Source organism: Rhynchophorus ferrugineus, unplaced genomic scaffold (genome assembly GCF_030347505.1).
Source record: "Rhynchophorus ferrugineus isolate W39M unplaced genomic scaffold, kcgeb_rfMv2 rfM4, whole genome shotgun sequence".
Taxonomy (NCBI): Eukaryota; Metazoa; Arthropoda; class Insecta; order Coleoptera; family Curculionidae; genus Rhynchophorus; species Rhynchophorus ferrugineus.
In genome coordinates this window covers 44,708,335-44,728,324 of record NW_027472583.1, presented here as the reverse complement: position 1 = coordinate 44,728,324, position 19,990 = coordinate 44,708,335, and the positions used below count along the sequence as shown (strand labels likewise).

General features: G+C 33.0%; 1 protein-coding gene across 6 annotated transcripts in view; it reads left to right on the top strand.

The window, feature by feature from the left end:
- Positions 1-19,990, top strand: part of Fs (Follistatin) — a 206,117-nt gene that overhangs the window by 88,185 nt on the left and 97,942 nt on the right. Inside the window, exon 1 of one of the 6 annotated variants that reach the window (XM_076403587.1) lies at positions 14,023-14,112. The exons of the other annotated variants lie outside the window; for them this stretch is intronic. The gene's annotated coding sequence lies outside the window, so the exon portion shown is untranslated. Of the gene's footprint in view, positions 1-14,022; positions 14,113-19,990 lie in introns of those variants that run through there. 6 annotated transcript variants of the gene reach the window in all.

Sequence of the window (19,990 nt, the reverse complement as noted above, 5' to 3'; positions counted from 1 at the left end):
TTTAATTGTCGACCATTGAATACTTAATGACTTCATAACAGCTTATAACTTTTTGCATTAGGAATTTTTCTTGTGTTTGAACCTTTTAAAGACATCGACGACAGATCGCGTAATTTTTACGCCTTTTCCCCAACTCCAATCTTACACGATACACATAACATCATTTATCGAATGTAAATGGTGTATTTCCATTAGTTTTCGCATTTTGCGGGGTATCATATAGTCGGGACTACCCACGTAACCATTGCCTTTTTGGTATTTTCCCTATTTAATTTAGGTTTAAGTACTTTCCGCACACGCTTTGTGTATTTTTATTATGCAATATATTATCTTGTTCTATAAATCCAGGCATTTGTAATATCGTGGTGTTTTAAAACATCTGCGTCAGTATCACCAAAAATGTCTTGATATAGTTTTTCCTGTATCTCTACCCTCAATCGTTTAAATAATAACACATAATTCTAAAATAATTATAAAATGAACCTCATATGATATGGTACTAAAATGAATCAATATTTAAAATAGTACTAAGTTGTTTATTAATAACGACTTTGGTTTAGTTTATGCTAACTAACTTTTTACTCAAATTCATAAACTAAGAAATATTTTCGTTTCTCTTTTCGTGTTTGATACAATGAAATAACTGCCGAAAGTTGGAAATAAACAACTGTTTATTGATTTAAATATTTTACAAACTCTTATTTTTGTACTGATATAAATTGCTTCGACAGTGATTCATTTTGGTTAGTTAGATAAACATTATTTATTGATATCTTTTATATTTTAATGTCTCGTTTTTACCAACGAGGGTTTATCTGGACTGGACTTATTGTTTTACGAGGGCTCCGAACCACGGTCCTCGGCATTAAGTCTACCGACTGGCGATTGATCAGTTTAGAAATCATCTCAGAATACATCCGGCCTTACCCAGTCTGGTTACTAGCGTGACTGGGATCATTTTTCTTGTGGGATTTTACACTCTTGTCTAGGACAATTACAAATATTAAACAATCACAAAAATAATTTTACGACGATGCTCCACCAGGATTCGAACCCGCGACTATCTTAACACTAGGTGGACCGTCCTGTCGCCTTTACCACAGCGCCAACCAAGCTGAATATTGATATTGATAAAATGTATATAATAAAATACCGGCTAAAATGCCGATATCGATAGTATCACAGTATCGATATTTAAAAAAAACATATAATATCGATTGTTTTTTAAATAGGATATTGTATTTTGAATTTGAGATTTTTTTTTCGGTCAGCTTTAAAATGTATTATCAAAAGCTGTGCCAGTGGAAATTAGGACAGTTCCAAAAAAATATCGATATAGTTAAAAATGAATGTCGATATTTTTTTTAATTTTAAAATATTACTTCTATCCTGAATTTCAACTACTCTTCCAAAATAATTAAAAGATTAAAAGTGAAAAAGTTTAAAGTGGATTATACAATAATTTAAAATGAATACGTTTATATGATTGGACCAAAAAATGATGAACCAAATTAGATGTCATAAAGTGTATCTATCTGATTTCACCTATAAAAAGATGGATGATATAAAAAGATGTATGCGAACACAACAAAATACTTGGGCATGAGACTGGGTGGACCAAGCTCAGTTGGAAGGAAGATGTTAACAAGAAACCAGAAAAAATTGTATGAGGTTCTACCAAATAATGTGGTAATTCTAATGCGATAATTGTTATTAGTGTCGAATTACTATGGGTATAAATAAATAAATCCGATATTAATATAATCCAAACATAACAAAACCTTAGTTCTTAGAAGCACTGATAACGCTTAATGGAATGTTGGAAATAAGAACATCCGCAAAGTTCAAGAACCCTTTAAACTAGCATAGTTAAGCTACATGGGTGGACAAAATAATATGAATAGCTGATATATACAAAAATGTATTTATTTTTAAAGTATTGAACCTATTTGCATTTAAAACAGCTTCAGTTATTCGCAGAATAGTTTCGTAGAATGTCTTATTAATTTCTAATGGAATATTGTCCTATTGTTGCACTAAAACATCCGCAAATTGCTTCAGTGATGTTGGGGATGGAAATTTACTCCTCACTATCAGCTCTAAAACTGTCAATAACGGTTAACTTATGAGGCCTGGTGGTTGTCTAGAAACATATTTGATGATATTTTGGTGTTCCTCAAACCAAAACTGAACCTTTTTAGCTGTATTTATAGGCGTGTCATCTTGGAATATGGGCAGTATGTGCTAGACATAGTAAGGCTTTATTATTGAGAATGATGAGATATTAATTAGCAGTAGTCCGGCCAATGCTGTGAATGAGAGGACTACGATATTACCGCAGAACATGGCGGAATCTCCCACATGCTTGACTGTAAGAGGCAGGTTCGCATGATTCTTTTGAGGTTCTTCATACGTAAGCCTGGCCGTTTCTAGGGTAAAATTTAAACGGCGATTGATCGGACCACAATCTTCCAATCATCAAATGTAAGTTTTATGATCAAGCAGTGCAAGGCTTCTTTCGCAACTTAGCGTTGACGTCCATTATAATGATGTTTTGAAATCGCAGCCCTTCCATAGATGTTAACTTTGTGTAGCTTCTGCCGAATAGTTTTTGTCGAAAGGGTTTTACTCAACTGAGTGTTAAGACCTGCTGTTATTTTTATCCCGACAGTGTTATGTTGTCTGGTTACTATCCTTTTTAATACTCGTCTGTTTCTGGCAGTTAACTTTGGGTTTTCCGCACTATTTATCTTTGCCGATGATGTTTTATCACATTTTGTGTCATACGTTCTATTATTATCATGGATACTGTCGCTTATGGAACGTTAAAGAATTACAGTGGAATATTTTTTAGTAAGTTTAGCGGCGCGACATAAATGTTAGAATTTTGATCCAACTATATAACATTTGTGTTGAACCAATTCATTTGTGGATATCTGCAAGGTAGTTAGTCAATAGATTAATTTTATGAACAGGGCAGGGATCTTTTTTTTTTTTTGGAAACCGGACTATTTCTACGAATCAACTTTATTTATTCATTATATGAATAGAAATATCTTTTTTATATATTTTAAAGTTTCCTTTTTACCAACTAGGGGTTTATTTAGACAGTTTAACGTGGGCTTCGAATCACGGTCCTCGTCATTAAACCGGTGACCAATTTAGGATCATTTTCTTTGTCGGATTTTGCACTATTGCGTTAGAAATATCTTGAACTTTGCAGTTACTTTAACCAGGTGATCCTCAGGGTTCCTAAAATGGTGTTTATATTTTCTGCGGATCCGAGTTTTGCTTCTTTGTCAGAACAATTGTTGTCAGAACAAACATCATCAATGGTCAAAACTGCGATTTTCGAATACCTCTTCTGAAGTGTCTGGGATAAGTCTTCCAACGACGAAATATCGATCCTACCGGCAACTAGTTTATCTGTGGTTCATTTACAAGTTCCACCCACCCCATCCGGAACCCCCTTTCCGAGGGCGAACTCATTATTATTCTACGTAAAGTTCATCTGAATAAGACAAAGCTCTTGTAACATTGTTGTTAATATTTTAAACGTAATTTTTTAAGGTGTTGGATAACCGGACCATCGCATAAGAAATGTAAATTATTAACGGTAGCCAGCGCACTGTCAAGTATTGTGGTGAGCGATACCTTATCGCATAAAATTCAAAATTTCCTCCGACCGTCCGTAATGAAATAATTGCACTTTTTCAACATATTTTATTTGATAATTTTAAGGCCACGCTTATAATTACATCGTTATCAATAAGGATTTCTTTCTTTATTATTTTATATTGAGTTCATGACTAAAACATTTTTAAAATTGTCTTCCAAGTTTAAAATCCAACCAAATCCCGTGGGTACATCTTTAGTGTGCGGGTATATTTATTGCCCTTGCTTTTTTCAGTTTTTGGGGCGACAATATCTTGCCGTATAGATTTCGACTTGATTGTCACTTTTCATGTTCTTTAATTTGTTATTGCATGTATTTATCGGTGTACATTTTTATGCGTTGATACCTTAGTTCTTCTGCTATACCTTTTTTTAGGCGTTCTTCATGCGCTATTTTTTTTCTAACTACCACGTTCTTTAAGTTTTAACATATGAGTATTATGCTATTTGACGGAAGGAAGAGGCGATACAGAGCGACACTGAGAGTCTGTTAGAGAACAGACCAACCTGTCCCAATTGTTCACCATTCAGGTAGTAAAAAAATAGATGGTCAGATAGTCTGGGCTATACTACATAACACTTCCTAAGGAAACACCCACAGGAATATACGTGGTCGGTCTGGGCAGCTTATAGTTGTTGTAAAGATATGTTTGATTATCGCTTGTACCTTCGTCCGTCAGTTTGACGATCTTCGAAGTGGCACTGTGGCTATGAAGCATTCAACCACCAAAGGCGGACTGAAGTTGTTGTGAATTAAGAAAAAGAGTGTACTGGAATTTTGATAGAAGTTTGCAATTCTGGGTGAACGACCATTAAAAGTAGAAGGGATTATAAGAGCTTACTTACTTAGTTGTAGATTGGAAGATATTCAAAGGAAAATTGGAGGACGAAGGTACAATCGATACAAAAATAAAGAACGTTTGCATAACTTTAAAACTAAACACCTGTTAACTGCAGATATTCAATTTGATTATGCGGTTTCCCAGCCAGCCAGCACTAATCAATTTTAATTACCCGTTGTTTTTTTCTCCCGTTGTTTCTGTTTCGTTCTTTCGTACGTCGGTAACTCGAGAACATAATGATACTTGAAAGTGAGCGATAATTATCATATATAATTACGCGCGGCTCGGCGGTTACATTGTTGCGCGCTTCGGCCGCTGGTAAAGAACGTGCGGTCTTCGGTGGAGTGCGCGTTCGACTTTCAAATGTCCGAAACGTCCGTCGTAGGTTTGCGTAATTTCCCTCTAATACGCGTCAATCAAGTGGTACATTGTTGCGAGCAACAACAGCAGCGGTGCCGGTCTCTCTGGATGTCGAAACGTTTCCGTCGCTCGTTATTCGCAATTTCTTTTTCTGGGCTGTTTCTTTTGTTTTTTCGTTTCGGAGTTTTGTTTTCTTTCGCCTACTAGATTGCGGATCTCGACACTTTTACGCTCTTGGCAATCATTAATATTGATTGAATATAACTTATTAACGAACTGTGTAACAGAGCAGAAGAGTAAATAGATAAAAATCCGAAATATAATAAGGAATTGTTTATTTTATTGACTTTATTTTATTAATTTTTTTAAAATTATTTAATTATTACAATGTTACTGGTTGTTTGCGACTAACCTACAATTTGTCTTTATGATAACTTAAAACTAGTTATATAACTAGGAGGACCCTTCGGCTCTATCTCAGTCTCTGGCGAAATAATGTTTATACATGTCACTGCTTTATTTTTTATTAACTGCACATCACTACACATTACACAAGATCAGATGGTTTAATTTTTTTGAGACTGTGCCCTGCTCTGATGGTATCCAAAAGTTGCAATACTCCTTTCCTCATGCTTTGCTCATAAGTCTTTCCTCATGCCCCCTTGCAATTCTCTTGATTTCCTGATTGACTGTGGATATCTGAAGGTCTCGATGTAGGTAGTCAGTCATGTAGTATTTGGGTGCGCCAACAATACTTTTCAGGACTTTGTTCTGAAAAATTTGTATTTTGTTTATGTTACTCTTTGCCGAACATCCCCTTATTTGAACTCCGTATGTCTATAAAGGTTTCAGTATTTGCTTATATAATAGCAATTTATTAATTTTGATTTTTTTCCAATTAGCCAATACATTTTTCTATATTTCAATTCCAGTTATTTTCATTTCTTTATATGTTCCTTCCAGCGAAATTTTCATCAAGATTCATTCTGAGATATTTAGCGTTGCTGCTATATGAAATGATAGTATTACTTAATGTTATTGGTGCTTGTACGGTCTTATCGTAGGTGAACTGCACATGCACAGATTTATTTTCATTAATTTTTATTTTCCAAGCTTGTGTCCCATTATTTATTTTGTCACTTGCCTATTATAATTTTCGTGTGGCTTGTTCGCTATTGTCTCCGACAGCTATAATCGCAATATCATCAGCAAATGTAGCCATCGTGATATTCTCCATTTGTGGTATCTCACAAGTGTAAAGTAGATAAAGCATTGGTCCCAGTACACTTCCTTGTAGTACACCTGCTTTAGCTTCTTTTATTGTAGTGTAAGCTTTTTCTTGTTTAACTGTAAACATTCTGGCTGTAATGTACGATTTTAATAGTTCGGTGGGTTGTTTTGGTAACGTTTTCTCTAGTTTATGAACAAGGCCTCCACGTCAAATCTTATCAAAGGCTTGTGCTACATCTAAGAATATAGCTGAACATACTTTTTACTTTCGTAGGCTTTTTCAATAACATGTGTTATTCTGTGGATCTTGCCAATTGTTTGGAACGTTTGTTAATGAACCCACACTGGTGTGTTGGTAGTAGGTTTTTTCTCTCTATGCTCGGTTTTATTCTATTCGACAGGAGTTTTTCAAAAATTAGTAATATATATATATATATATAGATATATATAATTATTATAATATATATATATATATATATATATATATATATATATATATATAAATATACTTATGTATAATTACATATTTATATTATAAATTTGTAATTTTTTATTTATATTATATTGTCTAGTTATAACGCAAACCTATTAAAATGTTAAAAATAAGTCCTATACTCATACAAACATTCCAGTGCGACCAAAACGATTACGTCATGCACAGGTTTGGAGTGTTTTAACGCGCGTTTAAAAACGTCACTTTTTCTTAGAAGTCAATTTTCTCAAATTTAACTTCTTCAATTCTTCCAGTTAAAGTAAATATGTAGAATTGTCGTCAAGTAATTTCTCAAAATTATTCATCTCACCTATTATTGGGGAAATATTTGGGCATTTATCCTTCAGATTCGAAGTCCGTCAAAGTTCGTCAAAATTGACATTAACATAGCCATAGTTACAAAGCACTAAAATATACATATGATATCGCCTTGCACATACCTTAATATATTTTTAAGTTATCAAAATTAGGTGAAGGACATCTTCTTAAGATATAATATGCTAAACTGAAGATAAGAAAGTATACAAATTTAACTTTTTTTCGTAACTAAAGCCCTCAGGTTATTCTCCATAAACAGTAGAGAAATAGTTTCCCTACGAGTCTGAAAATAGAGAATATGTTTCAAAATATCTTTAGAGTTAGATAAGTTAAGTGATTTTTTTAAATAATCTATTATGGTCAACTCTAGACTAAGACGGCGTAAAGTTTATAGTTAACTCCGCTAAGATTGTTTTTATATATTGTGTGTAGCTATATTATTTTATGGGTATGTATTATTTTTTCCCTAGATTCTACCATGTTAATAACGTAGCAGGTAAGGGTGACAGGACGGTCCACCTACTGTTGCGATAGTCGCGATTACAGGATCCGATACTGGGACATGCTCGTAAATTTATGTTTGTGATTGTTTAATATTTGTGATTGTTTTAGGCAAGAGTGCAAAATCCGACAAGGGAAATAATTCCAGCCACGCCAGTAACCAGGTTGGTTAAGACCGGATACCTTGTGGGATTTTTTCTAAATTGGTCACTCACCAGTCTATAAACTTAATGGCGAGGACCATGGTTCGGATTCCACGTTAAACAGTAGATTCAGTCCAGATAAACCCTCGTCGATAAAAAGGACACTTTAAAATATGAAAATGTCGATTATATTTTATATTTAATACATTTATTTTTAATACAGATGTGACGTTAAGTATTAATCACGTAATTTGCATGATAGTTTTTACAATATGGATATTTTTCCCAGCGGCCTAATTCACGCTACGAAGCCGACAGTATTTTCCCGCCAACGAATAATTTTTATTCTCCGTAGATTCGACCCGGTAACAGCCATAAATCAGCGGCAACATTGTTGCGTCACCTTCGGCGATTAATATGCGACGGCCGTGTGTCTTCGGTGCACTCGGACGGTCGAAACCGAGGTCGGTGATGGGGTCGGAGGCGACGAGAGGCGCCGGGACGCACGTGCCCGTCACTCACTTTTTTTCCGAAACGCCCACGGTTCCGCTTCTCATGTTCAATCGCTAAAAATAGAATCGAAACTTAAAAAAAAACCGGCTCCATTGATTAACGATCCAGGAATTCGAACTATTTCTGATACAGAAATAGTGCGCCGCGGACGAAACAAAAACCGATTATTTTTGGTGATATGACGTATCATAAATTTGACGGGAGAGAATTATGGGTTAAAGTGACAGGTTAGAAAAGCGATAAATCAATACCGCTGTTTTTTTTATAATCTAGACTAGAATTCAATAAGAAGTTTATATATAAACTAGCGACCCGCCCCGGCTTCGCACGGGTGCAATGCTGATACTAAATTAAATACACTACAGAAAAAATATGAACGTTGTATATAAAAACATAGCGGCCCGCTCCGACTTTGCACGGGCATAAAATATATATGCCTATGTCACTCAATGAAAACATGATTAAAATCGATCCAGTATTTTTGGTTCATTCATTACTGCCCTTGGCCTGCACGCATTAAATTTGGAGTAAAACAATTCCTCTTCCCCTATACTTACTATGAAGATTTCCTGCTATCTTTGGAATATCTAAATTCATACAATTTTTATTACATTACACATTTTTAAACGCAAATTTTAAATTTGTAATATCTCCGAAAATATTTGTTTAATTTACATGCTGTAAGGAACCATATTGATCTATATTAATTGCACACTGTATTTAAGGTACTTAATTCGATAAGGATTAATGCCGTATTGCTTAAAATAGCTTCGTAAATAAGCCATTTTCTCACGTAAAAAGTAAACAATAAAAATGGTTAATGTGGGTTATCCCTAAAAGATAAACATATACCATCGCGGACTTTTTTGTAGACCTTTTTATGATGTACAATGCACAATTATGTAGTACAGTGTACAATTATGTAGTACATTAATTTGATCTAACTCGTAGGGTTAGGCAGCGTTTTTGCTAATTGCTAAATAAGCCTAAAAAAATAGGTTAATTTACGACATCACGATAGAAACCTCTAAAATTAGCAATGTTGCCTTAGTATATTATGCATGTATTATACATATAAACCTTCCTCTTGAATCACTCTATCTATTGAAAAAAACCGCATCAAAATCCGTTACGTAGTTTTAAAGATTTAAGCGCACATAGGGATATAGGGACAGAAAAGGCGACTTTGTTTTATACTATGTAGTGATATGCGTACCACTGCGGCTCGAAAAGACGTCAACCCAATAATTACCTGTTAGGCGACGTAGATAATATAGATAATATATATTCACAGAGAAAATTGATATTTAACTTTATAGGCAATTTTAGAGACATGTTTTGCGACGATCAATATCTAGAGATCACTACATTGGACTTCACTTCAAGTGTACCGGAAAGATATTTTCGGTTTTTCTAAAAGATGTGGCTAGGCTTAATATGCAATGTTATGATTTGACACATATGTCATTTTATTCTACTGACATCAAGCTTGAAAATTATATATGTTATATTTTGCAAAAGTAACACCGTCATATATTTATACCTTTTTGAAAAAGTCAAGTTTTGTGTCTGAAAACATGCATTTGAAGCGGCACGCATTACTTTTCTTATTTAAACAAAATAAAAAAGGCATTGAAAGTCATCGCTTACTAGCAGAAACTTGCGGTGAATATGCTCTAACCTTAAAACAAGTGAAGCGTGGTTTAGAAAATTCAAAAGTGGTGATTTCGACGTGCAAGACAGAGAACGTTCTGGTAGACCGAAAAAGTTTGAAGCTGCAAAACTGTAAGAGATATTGGATGAAGACCCAATCAAAACTCAAAACCTGTTGGCAGATGAAAAGTTTGAAAGCCAAATCGTTTTGGTCGATTAGTTTATTGCAAACTATTGAAACCTGGTGAAACTGTTAATAGTGATCGCTAGCGACAACAAATGATTAATTTTAACCATTTATTCACCGAAAAACGTCTAGAAGACACGCTAAAGTGATTTTACAGTGCGATGACGCAACGTCACATAAAGCAAAACCGGTTAAGGAGACGTTGAAAGCACTTGGACGGGACATATCGCATCCGCCGTACTCCCCAGATCTTGCCCCGTCCAAATATCAACTTCGTAAAATTAGAAAATGGTTTAATGAATGGTTTTGTTCAATGGCCTAACAGTTTTTTTTGGAATGGCATCCATAAATTGCTTGAAAGGTATGGAAGATGTATAGACTCGAATAGCCAATACTTTGAATAAATAAAATTTTCAATTTTTTTAAAAATTATGTATTTTTTTTTTTTTAAATCGAACTGACTTTCCGATATACCTGTAGAATCAAAATTGGTTTATTATAACGCATATTCGTTCTAAAAAGTGTAACCGGGTGTACAGAAATCAAAATAATGAGACATCATTTTAATATTTTTTTAAAATAGATAGGTCATGTAAAAATTCCCAAATAATCCGGATTAAGCATATGTGTTAAGCAAACATACAGTTTTTTAGAATGTTAACCTATTTTTCACCATGTTGCCAACAAATGGGCGATAGTTAGTAGAAAACGGTTGGCCAGAGTATCAAACCCAAAATTGTTCAAATGGAACAATGTCAAAAATAAGAAGGCAAATGTGACTGTAGTACAATAAGATTTTTATCGCAAAGTTAATCAACATTTGAACAGTTTTACATAACATTGCATTTTAAAAATATGCTTATTAAGGTGTCATCAATTTTTTAAAGGGTTCATTTATTTAAATAAATATATTTTGGCTAATTATCCAAATGTATAAAATCCAATATGTTCTAGCAGAGTTTCGAATTGATTGATTAGAAATCATGGACTAAAACTATAGATTCCTTAATAATTATTAAAAATAAGAACTTGTGAGATAATACATTAAATATTTCTAGATTCTAATAGGTATTAAATTAGAGGCATTGAAGAAATATGAAATGTGGTAATTTATATTTATAATTTATAAATTTATATTTACATATATATCTATTTGTTTTCATAAGTTAAATTTTGTTGTTTATTTCAATTTAATTTATCAATAAAATGTTACGTCATTTTATCAGATGCCCTCACAATAAAATATTTCCTTTATCTATAGTCTATAGAGCAGATTTAAACTAACCAATCAAATTACGAGAATGGCGATCACATTGCTCTAGATGTTACACATTGCGAAGCCTTTCTCCAAGGACACCACATTGAGTTTTCTCTTCATTACTGTAATTTAATTGTTATTTAACTGTAATTATATTGTTCCCACAATTGAAACACTTTATCCTATCATTTATCTTTATCATTATCTTATCATTCTTCATGGTTTGCACGCATTAATAGTGGTAATTTTGATCAATACTTAATTTGTATTGGTGATAGTGTATTATTATATAATATATATATATATATATATATATATATATATATATATATATATATATATATATGTTATACATGTTAATAGAACTTAGTGTTAGAACTTAGTGAATTTAGTGTTGATGTGACAAAAAAAATCATCAAAATAGCAAGGAAATGGCTAATGTACTAAAAATACATTTTAAGAGTAAAAATATTATTTAAACCATCGTTATTTTGACACTAAAATAGGTGATAGAAAACAATAAAATTGTGAAAGTAATAGAAGCAGAAATAGAGATGGTATAATCTTTGATAATTTGGTGGGAATCTACTCGTAAAATATTTCACTGGCATGTTATTAAGGATAAACTGTTCTTGGGCCATTTCATATTAAAATATTTTACGAGTAATTGTACCAACCCAGTACACTCTGAGTTATATGAAATTTAGTGATCTTATTCCCGAGCTAGGGTTGTCAAAAAAAGTTGATATATATATATATATATATTACGTCATGAATGTGTTTATAAAATATATTTCTATCACAGTCTTCAACAATGAAGTTTTTTTTGTATATCAATGTAATAGGTTAATTGAAAAGTGCCCGGCCTGACACGTAGATGGCACTACTAGAATTAAATCCATATGTTTTTTAGTTAGCCCTAACCCTCAATAAATTTTACAGCTGTTGGATCGTTAGTTTGTTAATTGTAGCATTTTACATGAAGCAATTTTTGTTATTGTGAAAAAAATGGATAAAAAGGAATTTCGCGTGTTGATAAAATACTGCTTTTTGAATTTGATGCCGAGTTTCCGGACACTGTCCCAGGAAAATCAAGCAAGGATTGGTATGCTAAGTTTAGACGTGGTGAAGAACTTATGGTTTAGACCGAAGACGGTGAACGCAGTGGACGCCCAAAAGAGGTTCTTACCGACGAAAATATTAAAAAATACACAAAATGATTTTGAGTGACCGTAAATTGAAATTGAATGAAATAAAATAGAATCTGCTGCTTCACCAAGACAATGCACGTGTCTCAAGTCAGTAAAAACAATGGCAAAAATGCATGAATTGGGCTTCGAATTGCTTACTCATCCACCGTATTGTGCAGGTCTGTCTTCCAGCCACTATTTCCTGTTCTCAGATTTCAAAAGAATGTTCGCTGGGAAGAAATTTTCGTCGAATGAAGAGGTGATCGCCGAAACTGAGGCCTATTTTGAAGCAAAAGACAAATCGTACTACAAAAACGGTATCGAAAAGTTGGAGGATGGCTATAATCAGTGTATAACTCTTGAAGGGAATTATGTTGAATAAAAAACAATTTGCCAAAAAAATATATTTTACTATGGTAGGCCGGGGACTTTTCAATTAATCTGTTATTTTACTCACATAAATGAAATATTTTCATATTATATAATATAACAATATTTTATTACTATACTTCGAATAATATATTTCTTTTATCATTATCTGTTATTTTAACCTATATAATTTATCACATGTTAAATAACTGAAGTGTTTCGCCATTATTTTACTACATACACGTGTCGTAACACATAGATTAAAAATGTCTATTATAGGCTGCACAGACTGTTCCTCTGTATATGGAGAAACTTATGTTGAATTATACTTCTTGTCTGCCTATTTATAGTGTTTGGTGGTAAACTATATAGAAAATCACTTCAAGAATTTGTGTATTTGTGACGATTATGGTTATAGAAATCAGTAAATCTTAAACTAAATCTAAAACCAAATCATACCAAATATATGTAATATATGATTGACAAAAATTATGTTCACGGTATAAATAAGTGAATATTGTCTTTCGCTTATATCTTCGGAGAGCAAGTCTGATATAGAGGAACTAGAAACGCATGGAGGGACGATTCTCTATGATTTGTTCTAGGGTTACATAGAATATGGAGGGGTTAATCTACTTATTTCGATATTAATTCGATATTATCTATTAATCTCGATTAAATTCGGGGTATCATACTGATATGTTTATTCCACAGTCACCTTAATTATGAATTGATACAAGTATAATTGAAAAGTAGTAACACATTAATATATAATCAAATATTACACTAAGCGCATCTAAAGATTTTATATTTTATTTTATTTTAATTCAATACAAAAAAGTAATAATTCGCATGCAAAAATTTCCATTCAAATATTTTCACCTTCAATTAATATGGAATCGAATTTCGTTGCTTTTAAATTAATTTCAATGAATTTAAAGACTGGGAAAATGATGTTAGTAGAGATTGATGCAATTATATTGACAATTATTTAGTTTCCTAAACCATTCAGGTCAATTTTCTTTATATAAGTTAACATTTTCATCAAATGAAGTTATATAATTATAAATTACTAGTGGCGGCTTGTTTTGTGAAACGACTTATGCTTTGTATTTGTAGTCTCAGTATTTATGTAGTGTGGTGTTAGACTTAATCCGTAATTTTTTGTATGAAACATAATTTATTTAATATGTATCTAATGTTTTTTTTTTCTTATTTTTCAGGTAAGAAACGAATGTCGCATTGGACGATCTTCTTGATTTTAGTTGCTTTCCATAAATGGGCTCACTTTCCCAGTCTCTATAGAATTGATCTTCTAACCTGAAAGGCCATACTCTATTCATTAGTAGTAGTCGAACGGAGCAAAATCATGAAAATACTGTGGGTAAGGTAGGACTTCGTATTTGAGGGTCATAATGCCCCCAAATTATTTACTTAACTATCAAGATTTAGATAATTCTTGGATTGTCTGAACATCAGTTCATCAAGTAGTTACAACATTTTTCATTATTACTAAATTTTGTGTGCTGTCTCTGACCTTGGAAATAAATATTAGGATTTTTAAACCATATATATCACTTTCGATACATTTATTTAATTAAATCTAACTTTAATGTCAATTTATTCATAGAACATTTAAACACTGATTAATAAAGAATGTTATTTTAATCAATGACTTGATGGTGGTAAAACTTTTGAAGGCAGGTTTACACCATTCAAGAAGCTTGCAGAGATAGGAACAAAGGGTAGTTGGACGGGCCACAATCTGGACTATACGATTGCTCCAATATTTCTCAATTTTTGTCGTATCACTAAACTTGTGTAAGGTCTAGTGTCGAGATGGAGGATGACTGACTGAATTTGAGTGAATCTTGACCAGAGTCAAGCAGCTGATGGTCGCAATTCGTTCCAAAGCCTATCAAAAACTGAGAATCCCTTTCTTTGGCGTCAAGGCTGGCTTTAAAGCCGTTTGTTAAGTTTCTCTGGACTTTAACCACCATCGTTTTCGTACATTATTGTCGTACATTTCAGCAGCGCATTCGCGTTTGGAAACTCGGTCTACTAACTGTTTCATTGTTAATTCATGTAAAACCAAAGCTTCCTTTGGTACCCAATCTTATGTAAAGGGTTTAAAACTGTTCTATTATAGACATTTAATTACATATTGATGTCGCGAGTTGAAGATATGGCCAGGATATGGGCTCTTGCGATATTTTAAAGAATTTAATCAACTAATTGCATACCTACGCTGTATTTTTGCTTTTTTGGTGTAAATAAGTAGGAAACGACAAAACTCACCTTCTGGAATCTGCATTTCTAAAAATGTTGACTGAGTAAACGAATGCCACCTTTAGCTTAATTACGTTAGGCTACTAAGAACACTAGGTATTAGGTACTAGAAAGATGAGCCATCTAGTAGGAAAAGCAGAAATTACTTCCCCAAATTCATATTTTCACTTTATGTGGCACACATTCGATACAAAAAATATGCAGATGATGATTATATGGATTCCTGATAACAACTAATTCACAATAGATTTATACAGAGTATATTAAAACTGTACAATTTTTAATCCCTAACACCCTAATGAATTAATCAGGAGTAGTGAGTAACCGAGATCCATAGCTCAAAACCCATATTATGTTAAGCAGTAGGACTAAAAATTAACAGATTAAGATGTGTATCGACCTTGAGGCATGTCGATTTCGAATTTTACATCGTGGAATAACGGCCAACAAAATACCCAGAAGTATAATACCAAATGTTGAACACGGGCGGGGTGCCAGCAGCGACAACTAGAACACAATAACGAATAGCTGGCAACCCCGAGACGTTTATCTGGGATGTTATTGAAGGGTATTTCCATCATTCGGTAACCGACCATCGTTTGGTTTAGACGTGCTACCATCGACTGCCCAAGCCTCGTCTCCTGGTAACACCGCTGCTATCCGTTTTATCTATTTCATATTTTCCACATTTTTTATATTGCCAATAAATAACGGTCACATAATGTAAACACCACTGTTTCATTTCGGTTTTACCTCCATTCACCGAGCCATATAACTTACCCCAAAGGCGATTAATATGTGTTGTGATAAAAAATTAGCTGCGACGACGATAACGACTCTCTTTTTTAAAAATTCAGTAAGCAATGTGTTCATTAGTATAAAACGAATTAATGATTTTAATGTGCAATTTAAATTCAGTTTCTTTCATAATTTATCAAGCATTGTAGCCGAAATCAAATTTTAAATTACGGTATTTTCGACGTTATCGAGATTTTGCATGTGATAAATTAATTTGCAGGTAAAAAAGTGACACTGCAAAAATTCTAAATCGCTAGCTGGCTCGTGTTAATAATAGCTGGTTTACTTTGTGTCCTGTAAGTGTACCTAATTCTCATAGTTGTTATGTAAGAATGTGAGAAATTAAAGAGTGGTTATTTTTTTAATTATGAACTATCGTTCGGCGACTATTTTAAGAAATATAAGTGGATATTACTTGGTTTAGATGCAGGGCAAATAATAAATCTCATGTTTATATGTGGTGTATACAAGTTTATGCTATTCATTATGTAATAGTATATGCATTGGATGTTTCAAACAGTAATTTTATTAAGGGCCATCATATAAAAAAATAATATAATTGTTTTACTGAAAATCCTATTTTTCATTCTCAGGCCGGATAACTCTCGTGTTTAATTTCTGGTATGTAACAGGTCAATTGATAAGTCCCCGGCCTACCATAGTAAAACACATTTTATTTGCAAAATTGGTTTTCTTATTCAATATAATTCCCTTCAAGGGTGATACACTGACTATAGCGACCTTCCAACTTTTCGGTACCATTTTTGTAGTGCGATTTTTCATTTGCTTTAAAATATGCCTCAATTTCGGTGATCACCTCTTCATTCGAAGAAAATTTCTTCCCAGCGAGCATTATTTTGAGATCTGAGAAAAGGAAACAGTCGACTATCTGGAGAATACGGTGGATGACGAAGCAATTCGAAGCCCAATTCATGGACTTTCGACACGATGCATTGTCTTGGTGAAGCAACACTTTCTATTTCTTCAAATGCTGCCGGTTTTCGGCGATTTCATTCTTCAAGCGGTCCAATAGCGCTATGTAATAGTCACTGTTGATGTTCCTTCCTTTTTCAAGGTAGTCAATGAACATTATTCCATGCGCATCCGAAAATATACCATAACCTTGCCATCCGGCTGTTGAGTTTTCCCACGCTTTAGAGCGGGTTCATCGTGTGCTTCATTACTCGGATGAGTGTCGATTGGACTTCGGAGTGAAACGATGGAGCCATGTTTTATCCATTGTCCTATATGGACGCAAAGACTCGGGTTTATTATGCTTAATCATCTTCAAACACTGCTCCGAATCATCAACTCATCGTTGTTTTTGGTCAAAAGTGAGCTCACGCGGCACCCACTTTGCACGGAGCTTTCTCATACCCAAATATTCATGAATGATATGATGTACACGTTCAGTTAATGTCTTCAGAGTGTCTGCTATTTCATCCAGTCAATTTACGGTCATTTGAAATATTTGAAAATTTGTGGATTTTTTAAATGTTAACAACCTCTTTTGGGCGTCAACTGCGTTCACCGTCTTCGGTGCCCATTTCACCACGTCTGAACTTAGCATAACAATTCTTGATGGTTGATTTTCCTGGGACAGTGTCCGGAAACTCGGCACCAAGCCAAGCTTTTGCTTCAACTGTTTTTTTTGCCTTCAAAAGGCAATATTTACAATAACAAAAGTTGCTTCACTCAAAATGCTATAGTTCACAAACTAATGATCCGATTGCTGCATTTTTAATATAACTGCAAATATATACACGCATCTTTTGAGGGTTAGGGATAAATTCATATGGATTTAATTCTAATAGCGCCATCTATGTGCCAGGCCGAGGACTTTTCAATTGACCTGTTAGAAGTGAGCTCATACTCATCGAGAAAAAGTTGAAACTTACATGTGTCGTACCAACATGTGTATCAAGGCAGAAAATAAACATTTTAAATTTGCCTTTTATTGAAATAGATTTTATGGACTGGAATATCATTTCTGTGTTAGGCCAAGGACTTTTCACTTTGCCATCGTAAATTTCCGTTGTTTTAAAACAAAAGGTAGCTTCTTAAAAACGTCAATAGGAACTAACCATCTTTTATCATCTGTATTAGGTAGACCACACATATTAGAGCTGTGAAGCTATTTTTGATTGAAATATTTTTAGATATTCTCCTAAGAATGGATGAGAGTGCTTCTCAGCCAAATCTATCGAAATAAATCAAGAGAAGTAATAATTAAAAGATTCCATGTAGACAACTAAGTCCCGTCGGTAGGTGTCGCAATAACGATATTGGTTTAGCAGCGTTCCAACTATTAACCCATTTTCACACATTTCGAAACTGTCAACCAGGCTATGCTACCTTAATATGAACAAGTGTGTTTGTTTGGTGAACAAGTTTTGTTGAACAAGAACAAGAAACAGTGTCTATTTCACAACTTTTGCATCATCTGATCGAGCGTTTTCGGCAAGAGAATGACAGAACAGTATTACCATAAGTGTTTGATGGGCTTCGAAAGTGATAGGAAGCAGGTGTTTATATTGTTATTTTCATTCATTACTTTTCACCAATAGCCATGGCTGGTCAAAATTCATGCAAGAATCTAATATTTTAAAAGCACTTTAGTTATTATTTCATTTTATTATTATATTTTTTTTCAAACGACTTGTTATTAGAATTGATTTTGTTACTATAGTAATGTAATATTTATTATTAGCATTGGGAACTATCCATTGAAAACAGTCGAAACAGTCGATAGTCGCAATATACTCGAAACAGTCAATAGTCAAAAAACTAGCGACTGAAAATAGTAATTTGTATTTTCAGTCAAATGCACGTTTCGACTGTTTTTTTTTTCAATTCGTGATGTTAGACGAAGATGGACGGACCCTTTCCTGTATAAATTGTGAGAAAAGATAGGACGGATATAATTGATTGGGTAGTTAATTTTATATGTGTGGTTATATTTTCCAACGCCTGTATAAAAAGAGAACGGAAACAATAATTATTGAATTCTAATAGACCAATTAAACATAACATGCAATTTATAATTTAATTTTAAACGAAGTAGAATTACTTTTATATTTAAATGTTCTGTGAATCTGTAAAAAGGAATGGAATTTTTCTATGGAATGGAATAATACCCCACAAATGTTTTATTTTATTTTAATAATATACTATATTAAATATAGACAATACAATAGAATTCAAGCAAAACCTAAAAATTAAAGATGTTCAATAACCATAAATACTATACAAAAATGAAACATATACCTAATCATAAAAAAAACCAATCCATGACATAATTAAAAATGATCTGAATGAAATTATATAAATGCTTTATTTATTATTGAACGGAAATATTTTTTTAACAAAAATCGAGAGAGTAATCGAAATATTACCTATTATTGCCATAAGAACAGTCAAAATATTTTACAATTTATGATTCCCAATTTTAATCCTTTTATCCTATTACATTAACAATCTTGAAAAATATCGCACCAAAATGATATAATATTAATACACAATATAGTGCTATTTACAAGCACCAATTACTACCACAAAAATTAGAATACTACATATATTACATATAAATCTATGTAAGCATAAATTGGGTACATTATTTTTGTCAAGGTCGCGGCTAGGACGACAGAACCAGAACTTTTAAAATCAGTCGAATGAAACAAGTAGAACCAAAAATAGGAACTAAAAATACGACTGAAACAGTCGATAGTAAAAAATAGGCAATTACTAAACAGTTTATATATATATATATTATAATATATATATATATATATATATATATATATATATATATATATATATATATATTTATATTTTAAAGTCTCCTTTTACCAACTTTGGGTTTATCTGGACCCACTATTTAACGTGGGCTCCGAACCACGGTTCTCAGCATTAAGCCTACCTAGGACCGTGGTTAAGAGCCCACGTTAAACTGTAGGTCCAGTCCAGGTAAACACCTAGTTGGTAATAGAGACTTTAAAATATAGAAAAAAAAACCCTTTCTATATTTCTATATTTTGTGGCATATATAAGAAATTGTTTGCTCTCTTTTCCAGTATATGTACAATCTGTTTAAACGATTTTTTCAATAATTTCACGTTTCGATGAATACATTAATCTGAAAAGTTAACATCTATTTAATAGTAAAAATAGC